The sequence below is a fragment of the Mytilus trossulus genome, chromosome 12 (assembly GCF_036588685.1).
Source record: "Mytilus trossulus isolate FHL-02 chromosome 12, PNRI_Mtr1.1.1.hap1, whole genome shotgun sequence".
Taxonomy (NCBI): domain Eukaryota; kingdom Metazoa; phylum Mollusca; class Bivalvia; order Mytilida; family Mytilidae; genus Mytilus; species Mytilus trossulus.
Genome location: NC_086384.1, coordinates 7,385,021 through 7,397,143, shown reverse-complemented (window position 1 = coordinate 7,397,143; position 12,123 = coordinate 7,385,021). Strand labels below are relative to the sequence as shown.

At 31.0% G+C, this 12,123-nt stretch overlaps 1 protein-coding gene across 4 annotated transcripts in view; it reads right to left on the bottom strand.

Moving 5' to 3' along the window:
* LOC134692936 (orexin receptor type 2-like) overlaps nt 1–12,123 on the bottom strand; it is an 86,954-nt gene that overhangs the window by 19,078 nt on the left and 55,753 nt on the right. For all 4 annotated transcript variants that reach the window (XM_063553579.1, XM_063553577.1, XM_063553580.1 and 1 more), the window contains exon 2: nt 11,909–11,991. The gene's annotated coding sequence lies outside the window, so the exon portion shown is untranslated. The remainder of the gene's footprint in view (nt 1–11,908; nt 11,992–12,123) is intronic.

The following is a 12,123-nucleotide window of genomic DNA, read 5'->3' as shown; positions in this document are numbered from 1 at the left end:
TATCATCGAAACATTTTCACTAACGACAAAGCTTAGTCTAAAAACTACGAAGCAGTGTTAGTTTCCTATTTGCAAAATGATAATTTAGTATTTGTTCTTACCTTCACATAAACGAATAGAAGCCTCGTTCACAAATCAAAATGGAAGTCGCACATGAATCAAAACTACCGATCTACATTCGTTCACGAACCACTTCTCTTGATATCCGATCAGATTTAGATGTTGTATCGAATATATAACACCCATTTTTCTATTTTCGTGATGTACATATATAGCATTACACATATGTTTTTCGTCCACGTATATAGAATGTTATGTGTTCCGCTGTTAGCTTAAAAAGAAACGTATCACCCGATAAAACCCTATATTTAATAGCCTAGAGAAAAAAATTGTTCAAGCGATAAGGGAGAGGCATCAATCTACGGTATCTACAAATACGGTTCTGAAACCCATTAAGAACACCAGGACTTCAGCTAAGGACATATACAGCGCGTTTTAACTTCACTAAACTGAAAAATGTCACTCAAATCAGTTGAAAAATCTATGGGTGCATTTCTTTCTAACACAAACGATGCAAACGGATTAGCGCGCACATGTTTTGATCATTTCTTTTTAACATACGTTTGCAAAGTTTACGTAAACTTTGACAAACTATACATATTCGTCGTTTGTTAGTACAAACGCTACATTTGTTCCTTACTTCAACCTGATAAAACGAAGTTTTCGTTTCTACACTTGTAAAAAGTCTGTTTACCAACAACATGTGGATGCATTATTGAAAGTTCAAACAGGGTCAGTAAAGACTTATCGAACGATGTATTTGTTTCTACTTTTGTAGCGGTTAGAAAAAGAACAACAAACGCGACACAACGTTTACAAAATTTTGGTTAGAAAGAAATGAGAAAACCAGATATATACTTCAGACCATTGATGAACTGAATTCAAAACGTAATTGGTATATATACATGTCATTTAAACTGCAATTCCGCATTTCATTCACGTGATCATAATTTATTCCTCTTATATATGTTATAATACTGAAATGCCAATACGAAATCTATCAATGAAAGACCACTTTGTAAACATTTAAAAGCCATTGTTAAAAGCTTTACAGTGATAAAGTGATTTTTTAAGAAATACTCCTTACTGTTAAGATATCACGTTAAAGTTGGTTGAAAGCAAAATGTGAAAAAAAAAAAAAAAAAAAAATAATGTTTTTTTTTTACTAAAAGATGCAAAAATATAAATTCTTCATCTGGATGAAATGTATTCCTGAAACATGTCATTTTGGAATTTATGTGAATATAAGCAGTATCTGTTTGTTAGCTTGATGGGTCGCTTCCTTATAAAAATATTGGATTTGAAATACTACGTCGCGTTTATCGTTTTGAAATACTACTGTCCCGCTTATCGTTTTGAAATACTCCTGTCGCGTTTATCGTATACTTTTATTGATAATTAGATTTATTATATTTAATATTATATATCAGCATTGATAGGAAAAATATATATTTTTTGGGGTGATAATTGCACACGCAGTTTAATCAAATGTCTGTTCACATATTACCGCACGAAGCTGCAAAACGTTAGATAAAGGTAAGGTGGCTTGGAGCAGGATCTGCTTATCCTTCCGTATCTCATGAGATCACTCTCAGTTTTAAGTGGGTTTGTTCTCAGTCTTTAGTTTTTCTATGTTGTGTCTTGTTTACTGTTTGTCTGTTGGTCTTTAGCAATAGTATTATCAGTTTATTTTTTCAACCGATGGATTTGCATGTTCCTTTGCCATCTTTTGGCTCTCCTTTTCATGCTAATAAGTAATTTATATTTCACATAATATATTTAGTAATATTTTGCGTAAACATTTTGTTATACACTTAATGAAATCTTTACTTTCGGTTTTAAGCACCATTGATAAAAATTTTCGTATTGGTACTTTCACATCTTTAGAAATATAGTATTATTGGTAAATATGATAATGGCAAAACAAAACCATTTACATTTGGCTTGTTAATCTGAAGATAGAATAACAGAGACAGGACATACCGTATCCCGTATTATGTATATCCCTTAATTGTACACGTGTTGAGAAATAAGTATGATTATCTTACTTAAAAGAAAGAAGAAAATATCAAGAGCCAACCAAAATCCTGTAATCAAAATACGCCAGACAAATTATGGACAAGAGAAACTATTATTTCTTAATTTGTTATCATCAAGTTATTATCATTTGATCTAGCCTATTAAGGTATAATATTGAGTCTCAAGTTAAAAGATTGCATACAATTTTACATGTAAAGACTAAAATTCTGAGAAAGACATTTTAATAGAAATGAATATTGTCCTTCAGAAGTATTTACGTACATTTATCATTACGTCTTTTGGCATACACGACATTTGTGAAATGACCGATACAGATAGTTATATCACAACTTGAATGGCGTGTAGTATTGCTTTGCAAAAAATAACCAGCCTCAATATTTGCGACAATAAAAACCTTTCAAAAATTTCTGAATTAGCAGTATTTACAAATACCAGCTCCAAAATAATGTTTTTAGTTAAAAGCATGCTCATCTTTCTCAAAATAAACATAAAACAAACAAAACATTTGCCAATACGTTAACACGCCACACTAGCACTTTTATATATTTACATTCAGTGGTATTCGAACAAACTCGTAATTTGTAATACAAATTGAAAAAAGTACTTCTAAAATAATTATGTGAAATAAGTTTAAGGTAGATATGACCACAACTTTATTTAAAACTACATTAACTAAATCTTTAACCGGAGAATGAATTAACTTCAGGAGATCATATGTTTATGTTCAGTGAACACATATATCGCTATATAAACCATAATTTTGTATATACGAAGTGATCAATATAACATCATATTAACTGCGTTTCAAAGTGATATGATCACAACATTATTATTAAATACTATAACAAAAAAAAATTAACCGTTTAAATGAAACAGAGACACCAAAACATGAAGAAAATATCCTTGTCACAACCCTACGCAGCAAATGCCAGATGAAAATACTTGACATTGAATACATTCATTGGACGTAAAATGCTTTAATGGTGCAATCCTGTGATTTAATATATGTTGTTGAATTTGTTAAATAAAAATTGACAGATAGATTTTTTTCGTTAAAAACTCTATATATTTTGTGTCAAAATTTCGTTGCACTAGTTAATGAATATAGAAAGCTAAAAACGCACTAGACAAAATTTAAAATGACATTTAAAAAAAACGATCTAATGACGCATTACGTACAGAAAAATAAGTATTTGATTATAAAAAAGATGGCTTGTTGAACACAACAGACAGAATATGTTTCATGTCAGATATTGAACATAATATCTATGTCTTGGTTTTATTTTTGAAGTATAAGTATATAAGGCTTTTAGGATAAACGAGACTGGTAGAGCATGTCTGAACTGTATCTTTTAATGTGTGTCTCATCATTTACTCCAATCGTGACTGAAACAATGTCAATTTTAGATACAAATGTGCCGTGATATATAGACATTTTACAATATTTTATCCCATCTTACGTACAGGATACAATATCGGTTTTCATGATAATTATATTCCACTGCTAATTATTATATGAAACATTTCCGAAGTGCATTATGTGAATTAAAAAAACCCCAAAATAATCGTGTTAGATAAGCATATTTAAAAAAGAATTAAACATTTTAATTGTAGAGAACAAGAACAATTATATGACACAAACGATAAGATAAACAGTGAACAAGGCAAATATTATCAAATCCTTACATACTTAGTATATATCGTGAAATGTATTTAAGAGTCCAGAATGTTTGAATGTTTATGTCTATTAAGCAACTTTAAATTCTAGTCATTTGTTTACGGAATGTTTGAATGCTTTAATTGTTGAAGTTAACTCGACTTTGGACACACTTTAACTAAATATTGGTACAAAGTTGTTTACATGGAAGCCTACAGAGAGCTTCCAATCTTCGACAAAAAAACTAGCTATCATATTCAATTCAGAGTATAATCTAGCGCACCTGCCACAACCCGAATTAAAACTCACAATTTCAGAGTTAACAGGTTAAAGATAACTGAAATGACACTATCAAGACCACTTTGCCACCGATGACATCTGTTATGAATAAAATAAAATGTATGAGCCAGATCCACTTCAGAAACTTTTCAATCCAAACGTATGAACTCCAGGGATGTATAAATAAGTAAAAATGTATGAGCAAGCTATTTGTACGAAAACTTACATTATTAAATTTTGTAATGGTCATATTTATTCAAACCATCTCTGCCTTCAATAATTTAGATTTCTTATTATTTCAAAGGAGATTCCGTTTTTAGTAAATGTGTTTTAAAGCATATCAGTATCAAAACATCGCTGTCAAAGCTGTTGAATAACGTTTTTGGATATAAACAAATGCAAATTGTTGGTATACAGCAATGAAGCAGCATAATAGCAACAACAAAGAAAGCCAAACGAATCACAGATCGTAGATCAAAAGAGCCACACAAAGGAAAAACACATAGTGCTGAGATTAGAAGATAATCTTGATTAATCGGCAACGTAATGAGTCGTTAAAATTTAAGGAGAAAACAGTCGATTGTTCATAGTATTAACAACATGTTGACTATTTTAAAGAAATCACGCCTTACATATTCTCATAGAATCGCCGCTAATGCTTGCTTACAGCCTCGAGCTTGTAAACATTATATCCCCATTTAATAGATATTGTTCTGTTTAGAGTTCACATGACAGAAACACACTAGTCCTACTTCTTTTTACTTGTTAAATATTTAATACCACATATAGAAAAGTACAAAAAAACATTGAAAATAGACCAATTATTGGCCTGAAAGCACTTGCATTTATTGATAAAATTTCTGTATACGAAACCAATTTCGGGAAAATATTTAAAAAATTGTTCCGGCGGTTGTTATAAATATTCTATTCCTTGCGGATATGTGTTTTCGAACCTGGACTATATTAAGCGAACGATATGAAGTAACGCCAAGGGTCGTTTATCACAGAAAGATACCAATTACTGATTATTGTTGAATGATATAATTTTGATTTTGTTTGTTATCATGTTGAATTACGATGGATGATCACTTTCAGTCAACATTTATGGTTTCATTGTTCGTAATTGAACGTGCCTTAGAGAATAATATCAGGACTGACGGATAATTGAGTCATTGTAAACTCGACTTGCATGTCACATAAACATCTAACTCAAACTTTAAGGTTTCGATTTATATATGATGTAGTATTACAGCAAATTCAACATTATGACACCTTAATATATGCATGTGTTATTGAAATACATATTTTTTAAATTGGATTGAGACTTAGGGAATAAGTTTTTTTTTTTAAATTTGTGGGACTGAGATGCTGTTGCTTGATTATTCTAGTACATTTGAGGTCACCCTGAAGAACAAATGATTAAGAAATTAGTGGCTATGCTAAGAACTATATCTTTTTTTGAGCATTCTCACTTCGTTATGGTGTGAATGCATCGACAATTTATTTACAATACCAATTGTTTGGGTGAAATTATTGAATTTTATTTTACTGTAAAACCACAGTATTATCTTCAACCGATGTTAAAATCGTTTTGATATAATTTTAGGAAGCCTTCATGGAAACCACATGTATATCCCTCAATTTTTGTTGCTATTTTGTTATATTGTTGATTCACACGATAAATCTTCTATTGATATACATGGATATGTAGAGGGAACCAATTTTCTTACTTTAACTTCAGTTAAAACACATTATCATGTGTAAAATGCATAATTCTTCTGAATTAGTTTGATATAATCAATAAATAGGTATATATTGAATGAGGAAAGGAAGAAAATAATCATTAAAATGTGCTTCCTTTTTTGTTTTATTTTTGATATGAATAATAGAAGTACAATTCAAGGAGAATGAAAAGGAATGTTATAGACGGAGGAAAAGGAGGGGAGAAGACTGACCGTAGATAAATATTCTTAAATAATTTTTATTTCCTACCAAGATCTAATAGATCTTTTTGATTTTGTACTTGAATGAGTATTTACATTTATTTTCACTTTGTCTTTGTTTGCTTGATAAAAATTCGAACATTCCCCATCTGCTCACCAACTTATTCTTGCATTTATTTTTTCGTTTTCCTTGTTATTGAAATCGTAGCTTCCGAAGACTGCTTTCATTGTAAGGGTTTAAAAAACAAATAGTACTTTTACACTGTTTTAAGTATTAACTTGAACTTTATTTGATATTCATGGACAGTAAAACATATATCGACGTTGCAACTATACAGCGCATTAACTTTACCAATTTGTATAGCTACGCAACATCGGATTACATTGATCAAAATTCGTTTAAAACGTTAATGTAGTGAAGAAAGGAAATTACTACTCATAATTAAAACATCTTCTAGTAAATGATGTATGTTTTGTTAGACATGATAAAAGAAGAAGACAGTAAAAGATCCAGGTCTTTAACCTTACAAGGAGTAATATTGGGTTTTCTTTATCAAATACAATATTCATGCGCGCCCACTGAAATGACAGCTACATTATTTTCATGGACAAGCAAAAAAATGCTGATAGATTAAAATGTCAACATCAATCAAAATATAATAATTATAATATCTGCCTTTTCGATTTCGCACATATTAAGCATAAATCAAAAGATAATTGATTTTTCTAAAACGGCCGAACAGTTAAGAACGATATAAGGCCAATAATGCCAGAGATAAATCATTTTCCTCAGGTATCAGATCACAATATATTTTATATGGTTAAGAAATGGTTGGTTGTTGTCCAATTTAAAAATGTTTAACATCTCATTTATATAATATTCAAAAGAAGTTTCATGGTTGCAAACTTTTAAGATAAAACTACGCATATTTTGTTTTCGACCGTGGATCGAGATACATATATTTATCCGAATTCGTCTAATTTCCGTTAAAAAAGTATGTGTTGGCGTCTGCTTTTGATTTATTTGTATCAATATTGGTTTGAATTACTTAGTCAGTTGTATTATATGTTTGTTATTTATTTTCATTCTACATTGTCTAGAGGTATGATGGAGGAATGAGATCTCTTAAAACATTTTAAACCCACCGCGATTTTTGACCTGACGTTATCAAGTCAGAAACGTTTACATGTAGCCTTTTATGGTCTTGTATTTTTTTGAACTTTGGTTCAATTATATGGATTGGAGTTAATGGTGAAACCCTTTTTCTCAGAACTGATAAATATATTTGTTTAGAACCCAGTTTCATCGAACCTGTCGGTGCAGGATGTCCTCACTGTATTTAAGACCCATTGGAGATCTTGAGCTCTTGTATGCTCTTTGGTTGGGTTGTTACCCTTTTGATACATTCGTGTTTTTCCATTTCAATTGTATTACACAGTCTGGCTGCTTGATCCAATATCACACTGTGTAACAAATTTATCCTGATTGTGTTATATTAAATATTATTATATTCAAATTCAATATTAGGACAATATCAAGCAAATATATTTTAGATATTTAATGTTAAACTGTGAAAAAAAAAAATATAAGAACCATAAAGCAACTATTTTTTTTTATTAAGTCAATGGTATAAGGGAGATAATTTCAATAAAGATAATAAATAAGGCAGATAATTCCAATTGACGTAATGAAAAATTGTACTGAAATTTATTAAGACAATATTAGCCAAACAAATTGCGTATATATCGACTCTGGGTATTTATTTCACGCCCGTCAGGTGTGCAAAATTAAACGCCTAGGATTTGGACGAACTTTTTATTTTGCTTGTGCATAATCCTGCGTGTCTATTTACAAAGATTTGTATTATCAGTTGAAATTAAATGATGAAACAACAACAATCTTTGAAATAAAAGAAAACTGTCAAATTGTTCATGGGATGAACATTTGTGTTTGGCCTTTCAAACTTTTTTGGATTCGAACGTCACTGATGAGTCTTTTGTAGACGAAACGCTCGTCTGGCGTATATACAAAATTTAGTCCTGGTATATATGATGAGTTTATTTCGTACACATCTACCCATTGTTCTGTTCTCCGTCTCGTTACGTTGAATTATTTTATGTTTTCCCCTCTAGATTTTGATTATTGCCTATGTTCAACTACAGGATACATTTCACACAAACATATGTTGAGAGTGGTTTTGTGTAAATACATTCAGACCATTAATATACATTATAGAACCCGGGGGTCACCATGGGAAGCCGCGATGCAATAAAATAATTGTCATGAAGTTATATGAGGACTTCAATATCCCAAATTACAAATGAGTCTTGTGCCCAGAAAATTTTATGATTTATTTGCATATGTTGAATGCAAAATAAGTTTTGACTAATGAATAAAGAAAATAAACAATCAGTTTCGATAGATAATGAAGCATGCATAAAAAAAAAGCTTAACTACATTTGTCGTTTGGGTATTTATCCGTTTGATCATGCTTTTACTTGTCATTAGAAGGTAATCATGTTTAATTTCTTAGAAATCTTCAGACGAAAGTTTGAAAACAAAGAAAATGTTCACACTAGGTCAATAATTTAGCAATCAAACTAGTACTTATTTACATCTACATGCTCGTATTTCACAAATTAAAAGTTTGAAATTCAAAAAAAATTGACTAACGAAAAGAGAAACATCAAATGAGTTTTACAGTAAAACCTGTTTTCCGATGACGGAATTATCCTTTATCTCTAAAAGCAAATTACTAAAGACGTAGCTAAGAAAATACATTAACATGCAGGCAGGGAAAAACAGACAATTATTCAGTCCTTAACAGATGTTACTAAGGTCACTATCTATCTCGTTTATTCTCAGAGAAGTATCATTAACAGAATGATAATTTATCTGATTTTTACACAACTAAAAATGGACGTTGCCAATGAACTGTTTAGTGATGGTATTTCATTATTTATCTAAAAAGAGACTATAAAATCGAATTTAGGATCGTGCAGATTGTGATATATACTTGATATTAGATGTGATAAGGGTTTGATAATGTAAAAACAGTCCTATATAACAATAGCATTGACGGATACAAAAAAGACAGAGGATGACAAGTCCCTATTGGACAATGAAGTATTCATAGGTTTGAAGATAAAAACTGATGAACTTGATCACTCCATGTAAAAACCTAGTTCTACTTTTATCAATTTGCTTAAAATTGTCAAAATGAAGTCTATGTTAGGCTGCTACAATCAGGAAACTAATTAAGTTATGGCATTAAAAAAACATATTTAACTATGTAACTGATATGCCATGATGCAGAATCAACAATGATATTAAGTCGAAGTATTTAAAACAGAATAACACACGGACTAAGGTGGAGTAATCTGAATGAAGTTGTCCATCATTCGTAGAATTTATTCCATCAATGACTTAGAAAACAGGGTATTATTCTAAACCCCCGGCTTTTCCAAGGTTAAGCAACAATCACTTCAATTTCTTTCTTTTCGAACAACTGGAGCTTACGCTTGATGTACGTTTATTTGTAGATTACATATTCTAATTTTGTGATAAAACCTTGAACCTAAATCTGTTTTTTTATTGTATGTCTTCTATAATGCGTCGCGTGCAATACCCCAAGCTTCTGTGAATGTCAGTGTGAAAATATATTTCAATCATGAACCCGTGTTTTAACCTTAACTAGTAAAACTTGTTTTCAAGGTTAAGCAACAAACACTCCAACGCCGATTCTTTTCGAAATACTGGATCTTACGCATGATGTGAATTCATGTCTAGTTTATAGATTCTAACTTTGAGATCAAAACTTTGAACCCAATTCATTGTGCTTCCCTTCTATTGTACATCGCGTGTATTACCCCGAGGTTCTGTGAAGATCAGCGTGGAAAAAATGTTTCAATCATGTTCCAGTGGTCAAGATTGATGATATACATTTTTTTAATGTATACCAGTTGGTGAAGCAAGAATATAGAGTTTGGTCATATGTTGTTCTGCCGCGCTGACATGTGCTATTTATTCGACCTTGAGTAGTTTCGATGAACGTTTCAAGGAAAACACTTGTCACATACTGGTGGGACAGCTGATACTTTCCTATACATTAAACGTTTGATTAAGTCACATCAATTGTTTTATTTTTGGTACCACTGTTGAATTAGTACACTAAAGTTCATGAAAGTGAGTGTCTTAGCTTGCTTAAATGGACGTCTTGCATTCTTACGGTAATCGGTGACTTAGTAGTATTAACGACTGTATCAATAGCCTGTCATTTCTTACGTTGTGAGTTAGAATCTCAAGTGTTAGGTACTCCAATATGAATGACTAGTACTGTTAGTTTTCCTGTCGTAGGTCGGTAGTTCTCGAATAATACAATAGTGCTTAAGTGGCGTTAAAGACAAATAATCAATCAATCAGTCTAACCTATTTCCCCCAAAAAAATAAAAGAATTTAAGAGCACTGAAGAACTCATTGGAAAATGTTCTTACAACATAAAGGTTATATTTTGGAGCGTTATAAAAACTCAATTATTAACATAAGTACAACATTGTAGATGTACATCCATCTTAATAAAATCTCACACAATGCCCATAATATTGTATAAACAATCCAAACAATATAAGAGAAAGGATGTGTAATGATGAGACTAAGACAGCCACCAGATGTCATCACACGGCATCCAGCAATGAACAAAACTCATATCGCAAATAAAGCTACAAAAAGACCCGCCATAACGTATGCATATGAGAAAATCAACCGCAGAATAAAAAATAAAATGAAAACAAATAGGATATGCATCAAACAATCAACAACCACGTAATAACAAGTCTCCGACCTGGGACTGTTAAAAGAGTTAAGCATTAAGATTATTACTATATTTAAAAAGATTTTGGGTGATTTTTAATATCAAAATAAAAACAATAAAATAGATCTCACTCACATGTCAAATAAATGTCAAGTATTGACGAGTCAACAAAAATTTTCAGACAAGACTTAGACATAGAACCATTGCAAGTCTGCAACTAATAATCATCTGTACGAAATTAGCCGAGAATACATGCCGATGACAAGATCGTTATTCCCGAGTCTCAAGAGTATGACTTTCTACCAATTACATGACATTCACCAAGTAGAATTTTGTTTTACATGAACTATATTAGACGCTAATTAATTTGAGTAACATTATTTGGCGTCGTTTTTAATACTGCTGGGAGTTTTCAATGCAAGATCGCATTAATTTTTTATGTTTATGACTCTCCATACGACAGCATGACACTACGATAGCAAATTCTTCTGACCCACAGCAGCGTGATATGTAAATAAAAATGGTTGATTGGAACAAAAAACAACATTAAGTCTAAAAATGGGAAAATGAAACCTTATTTATTAAAAGATTATCATTGGTAAACATTGTACTTGTTTTATACTTAGTTATTCCTCAAAAATTTATTATCACATTTTTACAATGAAATTTGTTTGGTGATATATGTTCGGGTTGTCTATCTGCCTTTTCACAGATTCAAATTCTACATGTTTTTCTGCTTTGTCGAATCTAAAATTCTGTTTGAGATCCTATGATTTAGAAAGCATTCATGACATTATTTAAGCCATACAAGAAGTTGTTTGATATTCTCGAGTTTTTAGCACATCTGTACCTTGACACAAACATATTATCAATGATTTAAAACATATCTACTTATATTAGTTGTATTGGAAAGGGAATTCATACAGTCAGTTGCAATCCTTAACTGTACCAAGGTCAGATTATAATGCATCGTAAACTAGACGCTGGCGGGTGATTCATATGGCTCTATATTTGTTCCATATCCCCAATGAGAAGGAAAATAATTATAACCAAATAGACAAACAACTATTATTGTTAATTCAAAGGTAATAGATAGAAACAAAAGTTTGTTCATATACCTTATGTCCGAACGTTTCTTTCTAATACACTGTAAAGGTATAACTTTATTGAAAGCCGAACTGCTTGACCATAGTCTTTATATCTGAAAGCAAAGTAGAAATAAAACATTTGTTATTAAAAATCAACGACCTCATCAGAATTTATGACTATATTATGTATATTTGAAAGACTACTAAAGTTACTAGATTACCTCATACGGCAGCTGTTATCAAAA